The following is a 15001-nucleotide window of genomic DNA, read 5'->3' as shown; positions in this document are numbered from 1 at the left end:
CAAATTTTAATAATGCGATATCCGTCATTCATGCTAGTATCGGAGTACAAGTTAGCTGATTGCAAAATGATACAACCTGCAATAGGTATCATTCTAGTATGAATACTTTCATTTGATGTATCAATTTAAATGCAAAACATGTGCATTGAATGTCTCATTAGTATTGCTCGATGCTAAACTGTTTGAAGTTTGAAAATCGGTTGATCATTATTTAATCGTATCTCTTATGTTGCCTTTATTTACTTTTCTTATCAGTGGCCTTAATTTAAGTAAAGTTTGTAACTCGTTACTGCTTTTCCGTTCATAAAACGTCATTTCAAATTAGGTTAAATGAATATCTTGTGCTATTGATCTATCAAATTATATGTTTAGTAATGTTAATTGTTTTTCGACTCTCGTCTTACATTTTCGTCTGTAGATATATATGTATGCCTACCTTTTCCACGAACACCAACAACAATATGACAGTGAATATCCTTGGCACATGCAAAATCATCGAAAGAACTGAACTCTGTAAAGATAAAACAATCATTCAGGTCAAAGCTGTATTTTGAAAAAAAAACTTTTGGAATTTTTGATCCTCAATGCTTTTAAACTTTTATTTTATTTGATAATTTGTATATCCGGTCGTCACTAATGAGTCTTTTGTAGACGACAAACGAGTATGGCATTAAACAGTTAAATGCTGGTATCTCTGATGTTTGTATATGGTGTAACTGGCTTATAAATCTAAGGGTAGTTTACAGTACTACCTGTGACATTATCCTACTATTTGTGACCCTAAAAACTATGTCCCTCATGATTGGCCTATATGTCAATCAATATACCCCATGTTTCCTAATTAATACACAAGGTATCAATCAAATAAAGGGAAATCATGACTGCATTGTTTTAAAACTATACATAACTTACAGGTCAAGTGTCTCAGTTAAAATGTAAATGTGTTTGTCAAATTAAATTACTATAAATATTTCAAGAGAATTTAAAAATAAAATGAAATTATAAAAGTAGTGGAACATATATAGTTTAATTGCTTTTTTTTTGAAAAAATTGTCTCATGACTGTTTGTATGTTTTGTTTTGATGTTATACCTATTATTAAATAATTCTATCAATTTAAGATATTTATGTATGTATTTTTGGAGACTGAAGAATGAATAAATATCATGTTCTAATATAATGTAAACTTTCATAATGCATGCCTTATAAATATAAAAATAAAGATAAACAAAAAACAGTTTTTTCTAAGACCATATAATGATATTTGTAGTTTTCCTGAGTAATATTTGATGTTACAACTTTGTTATAAACAAATATTGTAAAAAAATTGATATTGATCATTTTCTTTTTGTTGAGAAACAGGCTTGTTAAATTACTAGCTCCATGGTTCCTATAAACATATCATTTGCATGATTATAAGTTATAATTAATAATATGTCATTTATAATACAAAAGAACAATCGAATACAATGTACATCATGGACAATCACTTTTTTTTTTACTTAAAAAATAATCTTAGTTGTTTACAAATGCTAGTCAATAATTTATCTATGACTTTTAATCATTTCTACTCAATACCCTTACCAAGAAGAAATTAAAAGAATACAAAATTAAAAAACAAATCATACAAAAATAAATGAAAACAAATGAAAAATATAAACTAAAATTTTTAAATTCTAAGAAAGATAAATATACAAACAATATAAACAAACAAAGACTAAAACAACATTTTATTCTACATTTTCAAAAGTGTTGAAATTTCAATTTTAATAGAAACCTGCGTTACCTGAAGAGGTAAATCTTAAAGAAACATAAACACTTCAACCCTGATTGATTTCAACAGGTAAAATAAATAGATAAATCTTCAATTTATGTTTTATGACCCCAAAAAATGGCCAACATCTAAAAATTACATACCCCAATTAATGGTAAGCATTTAATGTTGACCATAGAAAAGGATGGACATAATTAAGTCAGAGGTTGTACTCTACATCAGTCAATTAGTAAATATAATGCAATTCGTTTAGAACGATAACTTGATTGTACGTTGACAAATATTGTAAAAGTTCAGATACCACGAGTTACCAGTCCGGAACTGAGGACACCCACCTTTGTGGATACAGAATTTTTGAAATATGTAACTTCTCGAGAAAAAAAAATCCTTTTTTGTCCTTTTTTTTCAATACTCAAACCGTTCATATAACCTAGCTAAACGCATATGTACTATCATTTCAAATCCAGAATTAAGGAATACAAGATTAAATGAACTAAGATACATGCTCTTTGGCCGAAAATACCATAAGAGAATATTAGATGACGGTATAACTAGAGCCAAATCGTTTAACTTACACGAATTAAGGGAAACTGAACCGCATCATAAAGAACACGTGTCACCGTACTTTTCTACTCACAACCCGAGAAATAATGAAGCTTTCAACAATATACAAATTTTACAGTGCAATCAAAGGATGTTGAAATTATTTAATTCACACAAAGTAATTAAAAGCAAACAACAACCGAAATCATTAAAAAAAAATCGCAACATTTAAAACAAAAAATAGACAACCAAAGGTACAAAAATGTGGACGACCAAATTGTGAATCTTTTTTATACTTATCCGAAGAAACCGAATTCGTCTTTAAATCCGGTCATATTTTCAAATTCAAGGACAGTTTTACATGTGCATCGGCAAATCTTCTATACATCATCACTTGCAAGGGTTGTCAAGAGAATTAAATTGGGCAAACCGGCAAAACCATTAGAAAACGTATGATAGTACATAGACAGCAAATTCGAGTCTTGAGCATAAGAAAAATTACGTTTAGCGAACAAATTGATAGATGCGCTGGACCAAATGCAACCAAATTTCTTCATTTTTCCATTTTATCAGTGTTCAAATAAAACAACGGAACCAATGAGAATTAAAAAAGAACATTATTTTATTAAGAAATACCGTCCGAAATTAAATAGATGAAACGAGAATCTAGAAGGCATTTCTGTTTAATTATGTACTTTCACTTTCGTGTCATATAGTACTACGTTGTGCTATATTATGACGTTCGAGACTAAACAATAATGTTGCTAATAGACGTTACCCCTGTCAACGTCGCCAGCAACCATATCCTTGAAGATCTGTTAAACAGTGAAACCGACAGGATACTATGTATCATTTTCAAGTTTACTATCTACGGTGGTCACAGAGTTTATTAAATGGAGTGGGTCTATATACTATATCAATTGACCACATGGATCGATTAGTAAACTTGGAATTGAAAGTAAATACACTTGATTTATTTATATAGCAATGAATGTTTATTATATACAGATAAGCGCTAAAATTATTCATGTGAACTTTTGATACCTTTTCTGAAATTCTCCAGTCATTAAATCTTTTATAAAATTCATTTATTACAACAACAAAAAAAGATGTGGTATGATTGCCATGTTGAGACAACTCTCCACAAGAGACCAAAATGACACAGAAATTAATAACTATAGGTCACCGAACGGCCTTCAACAACGAGCAAAGCCGATACCGAATACTCAGCTTTTAAAGGACCCGAAATGACGATGTAAAACAATTCCAGCGAGAAAACTAGCGGCCATATTTATGTACAAAAAATGAACGAAAAACAAATATGTAACACATGAACAGAAACATATAATACTTTTATATGTCTCTGACATAAACAAACGACAACCACTGAATTACAGGTTCCTTACTTAAATGTTCATAACATACATGTACTAAATGTATGTTCATACTGAAATTGATAGAAAACCAAAAATTGGGAATTTTGGAAATGAAGAAGGAGGGATAAAAAAAAAACATTTTCCTGTCCCAAATAACCTATGACTTATGATACATTTGCTGAAATTCTCCAGTCATTCAATATTTAACAAAATTCTTCCAACAACACTTTACATACTTTAAACTACGGTCTGAATGCCCGCGATTTCGCGGGTGTGTTCTAGTTGAAATAATATCAAGATCCACTGTTGTTGTCTTTTGGAAAATGTTGTTTGTGCTGTATTTAGACCCTTCTACAATGAAATTTGTTTAACATGCATACGAATAAAAATTGCGGTTTTTATCCAACGCAATCATAGGTTTGAACGTATTTATTTTAGTTTAAACTTATATGTACATACAACTTGTCTAAATATCAACCCAACAATGTTAGATCTGTAAATTTGCTGTTCATCCAAAGTAATGCAAGATACAGTCAAAGAAATTATTATATTTAGAAGAACGTCTAAACCAGTGACCTACAACAGATCTTTCCATCGGATCACCAGCAGTGATGATTATACATGGTTGTGTACATTCTGTATATACAACTCGTCTAAGCATCAACCTAACAATGTTAGATCTGTAAATTTGCTTTCGCAAATTATTTTGTTCTTCCCTCGCCGGGATTCGAACTCATGCTACTGATATAACGTGACACCAAATCGCCTGCACTGTATTTGTCGCGCTAGACCACTCAACCACTTTTGCATCAATAATAAAGCTTTCGGTGGCCGAGTGTTACCTTTCTTCGTAGTTTTTATAATATAAATATATATGCAACATTAGTAATTTTGCATTTTTATAATATATTGTACGTTTTAAAATAAACTTTGAAAATTTGATAACGAATTTACGATATGCATTTAATATATTTTACAACGTTTCGCAGTATAGCGGGAAAATACTGTCTCAAAGATTCTATCAAATTTGATGATGCGATAGGTCAGTTGACCTAACGTTTTGTTATGCTAATTTGTTTTTCTCGGTTTCGTGCAAAAATTGTTCAGGTGGTCATTCTAGCCGTAGACATCGTACAGTTAAAACTTCCTTTTTGTATAAAAAATTGACTTTTTATAATATCATGATGAATTACGGCATCATTACCCAGAAACGGTTCTTGCAGTGCTCCGTGATGCAAGTTTTTCAACTATTTGGTTTGTCCATGGCAGCGAGTGTTCGTTTATGACGGGTATTCATAATATGCTATTTAACAATTGGAATGTTTATGAGGTTAATAGATATTTATTACTATTGATGCCGGCAGTTTATTTTCTTGTTCACGAAGTTGTAAATTACTTAGTGTAGATACTATTACTGTGTAGCACGAGCTTTGTTTTATATAGTGTGTTCACTGTTACGTTTTTACCATGTAGGCTAATTTGACTAGAATAATCTAAACCAGCTACCCTTAAGTCAAAGGAAAGAACACAAACATGTAAATAAATAAAAAAAAAACACATTTAGAAACAGGATAAAAAGGTTAAGATCAGTCATATAACAGAATTACACAAGACATGCTTTCTTTCAATCAAGACTTGTGTTAACAATCTGTTTGACCAACTTTATTTTATTAATTTCGAATATCAAAATTAATACCTGTGTTACCTACCATGATGAGTACTGGTGGTGATTTTTTCCATGACCCAATTAATCCAAAGATGGCGATTACCATTGTCAATATACCAATTACTACAGAGGAAGCAGCCAACCCCACAAGTATATTATAGAAATAGTAATTGTAAAACTGTATTTGGTAGAATATGTATTTGAGGGAACTATCATGTATAAATTCATCTCCAATTAAAGTTAGTCCTAATCCAAGAAGGCCAGCTCCAACTATCTGAAAATTAAAACAAAATGGTGCGATTATTGCTTTAATTGTGGTCATACCTTCTGTATTAAAAGTGCTTTCTTAGTTTTGTCGTTTGTTATGCACAATTGACAAAAAAATCCAAACAAATATACAAATAAATCAAAAACAACGCTAATAAAAAACATTTCTTTTAAAGATTCTCATATTAAGAGCAATTATATGACGTAGAAATTGCAACAATAGGCAGCATATCTAAGCATTATAAATAAACGTCAATTTTGTTTACAAATAAACCGGTTGATACAATCCTGACACTTTAATGTTTAACGATCACTTTTGATATCATACACATACAACAACTTACGTATTAGACATAAACTGGTCATTTGTTGGATAGTTTTTAGTAAAAAAAAAACAAAGAAGAGCTTAACACAACAAGGTATATTGCGTTCATTGTTAAATACATTTGCAGCACAGTATCTGTTTACTCAAGTAAACAATCCTAAAAACAGGGTTTGGGGAGGGGGTACAACAAGAGCAATCGCAAATCATAGTCACACTTTTGTCATTTGATCTGTTTCGTATTTGGGATGTTGAGACCCTACATAACTGAATATCCGGCATGTTTATTTTTCCTTTCGAAGGCAGTACGGTGACTAAATGGACATACATGTACATTTGCGGATGTATTTGTCATGTGTGATGTTTAGTTGTTTATTTTCAATCATATATGCATACCCCAACCAATATGTGTGTTACAGACAACATGAACAAATGATGAAAATGTGAATGCTTACAAAGCATTACGCATATTTACATCAATTATTATTTAAACTTACGAGTGAACCGATTTTCAGGATAACGGATATGAATACAAACTTCGACCTATAACAGATTTATATTTGAATAAACATATATTTTGTAAAAAAAAATGGATCATATTGAAGAATTACAAATACACATTTTGACATTATTTGTTCATTTGTTTATATCTTTTCTATAATTATATCTGTCTCATACAAATTAATTAATTGTTTATATTTTCCAGTAATGTACGAACACTTCATTTAATCATTTAAGATATATATGTTTTTCGTGCGAATGCTTTATAGAAGTACAGTAATGGTACTGTTTCTCAATTTGTTTACCGATTAGCAAGGAAAAAAGTGACAATAGAAATATCATCAAACATTAAATCAAAGATTTAATAACGTTTTTGTTTGACTTAGGTGTTTTTTGTTAATTCTGTCATGCCATGTCGTACACGTATTCTTACTTAGGTGTGAATTATGTTTGCCCATGTCTGTAGGCGGAGAGTTAACGAAATATTTCAATTCTAGTATGAACATTAAGAATGTTTTTACCTCATTGTGTGCAAATGAGACAAGCAGCTATTTTGACATGACAATGAACAAAACAATCAATATCTGTTTCACTACAGATATATTGAAACGCACGTCTTTGCAAACGAAACAGACGGCAATATTTCGAAAAGGAAAAAGAATATTACTTTGTGATTATACAGCAAAATTAGGCTAACATTTTATGGTTTCATATTAAACTAGTATCAATTCCATGTGAAATGCCGCTACGTTACGGATATTTTGTAAAATGTATACATATTTTACCTTCTCCAGTTATCCTTAGCAAAATTGAAGATATTTCTGAAAATTCCATGTTGTATTGTCAACAAAAGGTAGTACTTGTTGTTTGTAATGCTTGATTTCTTTTCCTTAAATTCAAGTTTTCTGTACGTATATTCTACAGCAACTATTGTTATAGCCTTGGAAAAATGTATAATATTTAGGAGACATAGAGTATTTAGAATTGACGTGGCCCTTATTGTCGTGCTTCAAAAGTCCTTAGCAAAATTTAAATCATTTTTTTAAAATTCCATGTTGTATTTTCAACAAAAGGTAGTATTTGTTGTATGTAATGCTTGATTTCTTTTCTTTGAATTCAAGTTTTCTGTACGTATATTCTACATCAACTATTGTTATAGCCTTGGGAAAATATATGATATTTAGAAAACATAGAATTATGAAACGACGTTACCCTAGTTACCCTGCTTACAAGACCAAATTTCCATTAACTTTTGATGTATAATAGAGGAAGAAGTCATTACGGGACAATATTCGATTAAGATAAGTACCAAACCTATAACCCTTTTTATTTCTCATCATTAGAGAATATTTGCAAATTTGAATATCGAGTTTCGGGATTTTCATCACTTTTTGTAACACATCATGGATGAACATATACTTTTCTCAAAAATATATATCTGGTTATTAACACAATGGTGCCAACAAAAAATAAACAAAAAAAAATCCATTTATATTTTCTTAAAGTTGTCGAATTATCAATACAAAATAGTATGCTTCAAAAATTACTACAACTTAAACGGACTTTGTTTGAGCACAAATTACATCTGATTCATTTTCAAACTACTGGCAACCAGCTTAATTTTATACGGTATTGGGTCGACCAACTTTGCAATTCTATTGTAAGCATAATACGATTTTTTCATAGCTATTTCGAAATTTGTCTGCAAATAATATGGAATGTCTGCCGAATAGTTGCCATGGTTAAAGCTACATTATGAAGCTAATAATTAAAATCTTCATTTTAATCATAGTGTTGCCGCTGAACGTATGTTTTTTGATGATATGACCATATCAAGCCGAATTTAAAACATATACACAAACTATAAATTTTACAAATACACCAACTTGAATGTTGATAGTTTGTACAAAACTAATTACGAAAGTAAAGTTATTTTTACTAATAATAATAACTAGTATCTAAGCAGAAAGTTGATGAACCAGGGTTATGTCACAGAACGTCTCGTCTTTTTTTCTTATAAAGTTCATTGAAAGATACCAAGACTTTGTTGATAAATATTCTGCATCTCCTTCACAAACAATTCATGATGCTCTTAAAGTATAGATTCTAGGTACTAACCTTGTCTATCTTCTTAATAACTTGTTATAGTGTTCGTTTTTTTCCTTTGTATATTTCTAATATATTTATAAATCCCCCTATTTGTGTTATTGTGCTGTGGTAATTTTTTATATGCTTGTCTTTCAGTTTTGCTTTTTTACTTTGTCAATAAAGTGTCTATATTTTTTTTTTCTGTGTTGAAATAGTTATTTGTTTTTATAGTGTGTAAGATTTTAACACAATGTTGACTGCTGTACCCAATTTTTTTTACAATTTTAGTTATTATGTCTGTTTGATTTGCCCTATTTATTATTGTCAATATAATGCAACTGTCATAGAAACATGAGAAATGAGAGGTTTAGCTAACTATAAAACCAGGTTTAGTCAACCATTTTGTACACCGGGAAATGCCAGTACTTATTCAGGAATTTAACAGCTGTTTACCATTCGTTTGATTTTCCCATTTGATAAAGGACTTTCCATTTTGACTTTTCATTGGAGTTCGGTATTTCTGATGTTGTCATTTTTTCTTTTTTTGACAGAGTTTAAAAAAAACCCAAACTACAACATTTTAATACTGTATAAAAAGGATTAACGCATTGTATTAAACACTTAGTTAAACACTGAATGATATGATTTTTTGAACAATTCATATAATACAAGAACACACCCGTGATATCGCGGGTCCGTGACTGCATTAAAGTATATAACTATGCGCAAGCCTTATTTTAGAATTAGTATTGTCATCTGATAGAGTCATGCCGATTATAAGATACACAGTTTTCTCTGCTTTCAAATCTTTCTGTTTGAACCCGTCGAACTGGAACTTATCAATTATTGGTAATATTAATTATTTGGAAAACAAAAGGTCCTGGAATGGAATATTTTTTAATCAACAGCATTGTCCTATGGTAGTTATAAATAAAGTTGAATTATTTGATTCGCTGTTTTACGTCATGCCCGCTAACAAATTAAAAACTGTACCTATACTCCTTTTTAGTCCAGATTTGTAGTATTCGTAATGTTATCTTAGAAAGTCTTACTGATTAAATGATTAAATTTAATAGTGTCAACCCTGTGATTATGACCCGTGTATATATTACAGTAAATAGGTGAAATTAGGAATTACATGTAATTACTAAAATTTAGGGATTACATGTAATTCCTGATGCACTTAGTAAATACAAGTAATTCCTAGAACTGCCCAGTAATTACCAGTAATTACTGATTTTAAAATGAATTTTTACACCTATTTACTAACTGTTAAAACAATGTTGTAATATGGTCAACTGATCAAAAGTTATGGTAATACTAAAGTTATGGTTATGCTAATAAGAAAATCAGTGAGTATTCAGCTATCAAAATGTTAAGGGTTTTGCAGAACCCAGTGTCTCGCCTACTTTTACTTTGAGTCGCAGGCCCAACAAAAATAGGAAAAAAAATATTTATAATTTTCCTCTAGATACTATCGTTTGACTAGTTCTGTCTATCAAAATTTGTTAAAAATTCAGGATGGTTTATCAAATCTAAACTTTAACTGCAGAGTGTATGTTATGTTAACTGGAAAAAAATAGTCTGTTTAAATAAGTAATATACGAAAAAGCATAGTTATTTTTACAAACTTTATTTCTAGATATTATCTTATGATCATAAACAAGCTTCTGTCCAATTTTGGTCGAAATCCAGGATATTTTGAGAAAGTTATTAAAATTAAAAAAAATTTAACCACAGTGTGAATGTAATGTTAACTGGCATAAAAACTAAGTCCCTTTATAAGTAAAATAAGGAAAAACTTGATTTTATTTTTACAAAATTTACTTCTTGAAATTTATCTTTTGATCATCAACAACTGAAGCTTCTGTTCAAGTTTGGTAGAAATCCAGGATAATTTGAGAAACTTTTAAAAATATAACCACAGAGCGAATATTTGTGGACGCCGCTGACGACGGAATTTTTAGGTTGGTTTGCTATGTCTCGTTTTTGCGACAAAAAACGCAGGCTCGACGAAAAGGAAAAGAATGTCAACATTGAAAGTAAAACAAAAGGGATGGACCGTTTAGTTGACTTTTTCAATCCACAAAAAGATCATTCTTATACAGGAAGAAACGATGATAAATTTTTTTTGGAGGTATATAAGTTTAAGTTTGGAGGTCTTGAAGAATTCATAAAAACACTGAAATATGAAAATGTGACTCTTAACGCCATTAATTTGTATAAATTTGTTTGTGAAGAATGTCAACTTCATCGCAAATGTCTGACAAAAGAAGTTGTAGTTAAACCTATTTTGTAAAAGGAATTTAACTCATGCTATTGACCAAGTTGATATGCAGAGTATGCCTGATGGAGATTTTAATATAACAAAATTATGAGATTTTAAGAATTATCAAGATCATTTAACCAAGTTTGCCATAGTATAATGTCTATCTTAAAAAATAGCTGGCTAAGTTGCCTATAAATTTCTCAAAAATGTTTTTCTCAATATTGGATTGATATCATTGTCTTGCATGCTCAAAATGATTTTTAGGGAGTTTCAAAACTTATAAAACAACCATTTTCCAGTTTCAATTCACAAACATTGCAGAGTATGCACTTTTAATGTGCCTTATACTCCTTGATACTTAAGTAAGCCCTAAAAATCCCTATCCCTTACTTTCTTATTTGATATCTTGAATTATGTCTTTAATTTTTAAACAAAAATATCAAGTTAGTAAATAGCTGTAAAAATGACAAAAAAAAATAGTAAATAGCTGTAAAAATTACCAAAAAAATCAGTAAATACCTGTAATCACTGAAACAACTAGTAAATACATGTAATTACTAAATTGACTAGTGATTACAGGTATTTACTGAAATGTTTAGTAATTACGTGTAATTCCTAATTTCACCTATTTACTGTAACATATATAGCATATTAATCCTTAATACACCGTTTGGTGGTGCGCCTGTCAGATGCGGAACGTACAGTTGTAGATAAGGTTATAGGTAACAGGTGAATATACTATTGGTATCGGTATCGGACTCGACCCGGAACTTCTTAATTATTGGCAATATTAATTACGTGGAAAACAAAAGGGCCTGGAGTGGTGTAATTATTAATCTACACCTTTGTACTATATTAGTTATATATAAAGTTGAATTCTTTGATTCGTCGTTTTTACGTGATGACGGCTGACAAATTGGACCTCGTAATTTTAGATTATAGATTATATGTTTACCATATTGTTCTCATGTTTTTAAAGGAAAAAAAAACATTAAGAAATTTTGTCACTTTTTTGTGTATACATTTCATGCTGGTGTTACTAAAACAATTCAATGGTACAAAGCAGTAAACCCTTTAATTTGTGTATGTACCTGGCAAACAATACACGTTACAATCAAACCAAAATATATCTGCAAGTAAGTTGTCAGCTGTTCATTATAGATTTCATAGCAGTAATATATTCCAGACTGTCCTCTTCCTTCACATCCTAGCTATATTAAACAAAACATTAAGATACAAGTGTGTGCTATTTACTTTGAACGTTTCAAATGGTAAAGTATCAATAAGTGAGTCCTGTTTTCTGATATCTAAAGAAAGTGTAAACATTTAATAAGGAACTTATAGGAAGTAAACGTGATATATGTGTATGGTCAATGCCCTAGATTTTGTTTCATAAAAGTGGCCTTAAGCCGTAGGTAGGTAAAAACCTTGAATGTTAACTAGATTGAATACTAAACTAAACGATAGTTGAAATATTTACATGTATCTTGATGTTTAGTTTTTTTCTTCAAAGAGTAGTATATGCACTATGAATATATCAATATAAATTCATTTATTTCTAACAATATATACATCTTTTTCAAAAGAGTCAATTTTATGTTCAGCCTCACATACATTTGTACATGTGTCCTTTTTTCAGATCTGAGTTCCGGGACGTCATTATCATCAAACATAACATATCCAGAAATCAACGCCACTTTGCTTATTTGAATATTATACTAAAGAAATCGGACACGGGTCATGGAAATTACATTAAAATGATAGGAAATTTTTAAAAAATGTCTGTTTTAATTTTAATTTAAGTGATAGACAGGTTGCCGGGGCAGAAAATGAATATACACAACAATATACACCATTTAAACGAAACATAATGACTGTTGTTGCAAAAATACAGGTTCCTGAGCTATTTTAAAAATCGAAGCGAGAGGCTTTTAACATTGCAATGTAAAATACAGGCTAAAATGGCTGAAACGTCAAATTTGCAAACTTCGTGTTGAAAATTGGCTTACAAGGTCATTTCTAAAACAGGTTGCCGGGGTGAAATAAGAAACTTGAATTTCCAAAGAATAAGCAAGTCTAAACCTTGTACACCACGTATGTGTATTCGTTGAACTCTAGGTTCCCACGTAAAATTAAAATGTCACTATTTCAAGAAGAATAAACTTACGAAAGCACGAAAATTCACTAAATTCGCGTTCATTGCTTTGATTTTGACCGCCTGACAACTTTACGGAAATATCAAAGTGATTGTAAATAAGGACTCTGTGACGGGCAACTTATAATATCCGTGTTTTAAAGATTTTAATGATATCAAGCCTATCAAGCCAGTCCAGTTCAAAGTACTATCACGTGGTACAATTCTCATTTACATATTATGAATATTAATTAGCAAAACCACTACTAATTTCTAGCTATGAGGCAATTTGTCCAACTTTAACCTGTGTCTTTTCCTCAAATTGTATTGTGTCATGACGTCAAGACAATCAAATTTGTGGCCTTTGTTTTTTTTCAAATTCTTGCCCTTTTCTAATGTCGACGTTTAATAATATAACGTGACCTGAGACACATATAAAAGCTTTCAACCGTTTTCTCAACGTAGCACGTTGGTGTAACAACACAATATATTCACATTTATTGCAAAATGCAGTATGATTCTATGTACATTATTCAACATGCATTATATATTTTAATGACCTTAATGCGGCTTTATCACAGTACCAATTGTAGCTTCTGACTAAGATCAGACAGCTGTTAAAATGTTATCGATTAACCTTTTATGCAATTTCAATTAAAAAACTTACCTTAGACAGAAAATTGGGAAATGTGTCATAGAAATATGTTGATGAAATATAATATAGGCCTGCTTCATAAGCTTGGATATAGTTGAATAATGTATCTCTGAAGCATGACTTCTAAAATAAGAAATTGAAAAACTAAGTTGTGAGACACATAATCAGTTTACCGCTGGTATAAACTAATGAATTAAAATGAAATATAAAAACGAAGGGAAAAAAACACCAGGAGGTAATTAAAACTATAACATGTATAAACGAAACAATATTGGTGGCGTTGTCCAGCCAAGTGTCACCTAATATGTATGCATAAGACATCATTGAAATACAGACTTGTTATATATTTTTACTTCTTACAACTCGAACCATCACAATCGTTTGATCTATGTTCGTATCAGACGATTGTTTTTTTTCTTCTAATAATATGTCTCTCTTGAGCAAAAATACGTCATGTATTATTTTTGTCAAAAAAGGTCAACTTTCACACTTTGGAAATTGTGTAGTCGTTCTTATGCTTAAACCTGTTTACGAATTTAGATGTTCGTTTTATGATAACCCCATCAATATATATTGCTAACCGTGAAAAAATGGCAATAGGCAACAGAAAAACTAAAATGCTCATAATATATATAGTTTAATGTTTTATATTGACATTAATATATTGCCTTCGATGGTGGATCTTTGATAGCCTCTGTTAAATGTATCGCCTTACAACTAGGTCCCAGGTTATGAGTCTGTCATTGTAGCTTTCTTGACACTTGCCGAACTTTGAAATATATATGTTAGCCAAAAATTTATTTTGAATAGTTCCGTCTCGGAATCAAGATGAGCACCTTCGTTTAACTAAGAAAATCAGGATAACATACCTGGCATTAAAACCCAACAGTAAAAGAAAAATTCCAAATAAAAAAAAAACACGTATACAATTACTCTTCAGCTCATCAAGGACATTTGACAGGTTGTTATTAGACAAAAAAAGAATATTGTCCATGGCCATCTGTTACACATATAATTCACCAAATTAATCTTATTATTACGGTCGATCATTTTGTGATATATATATATAGATAATAACTCGTCCTAAATACAAGGCTTTGTTTCAATAAAACACCTTTGATTAGAATTAAATATGACGATAAATTTTTATTGCTGTTATCGTAATATGAACAACTATTTTTTTTTTCAAATAGTATCGTACTCCTAACAACAAAATTATTATATTTAAATTTAACTGTTTACGTCATTCTATTTAACGCCATTTTGTCCAAGGTAACAGATGTGTTTTTGTCATTATTTTACATTGCACTTTCCTATTGGATATAGTATTTATATTGTGGAATAGATCAAATATAATCGTTCAGTCCATGTTTACTTGTATTTGTAAATATGTCGTTTTTATTGAGC

The 15001-nt window shown here is 30.3% G+C and overlaps 2 long non-coding RNA genes across 2 annotated transcripts in view; both read right to left on the bottom strand.

Annotated features, from left to right (window-relative positions):
• LOC139482701 (uncharacterized) overlaps positions 1 to 15001 on the bottom strand; it is a 931021-nt gene that overhangs the window by 467794 nt on the left and 448226 nt on the right. The gene's annotated exons all lie outside the window — the stretch shown is intronic.
• On the bottom strand, positions 7203 to 13719 carry LOC139529654 (uncharacterized). Its single transcript, XR_011665857.1, has 3 exons — positions 13607 to 13719; positions 11897 to 12016; positions 7203 to 7388 (listed from the first exon to the last, which is right to left on the bottom strand). It is a non-coding gene; the product is annotated as an uncharacterized lncRNA (long non-coding RNA).

Source organism: Mytilus edulis, chromosome 7, assembly GCF_963676685.1.
Source record: "Mytilus edulis chromosome 7, xbMytEdul2.2, whole genome shotgun sequence".
NCBI lineage: Eukaryota > Metazoa > Mollusca > Bivalvia > Mytilida > Mytilidae > Mytilus > Mytilus edulis.
The sequence above is the reverse complement of the archived record's forward strand: the minus strand, read 5'-3'. Positions and strand labels throughout refer to the sequence as shown.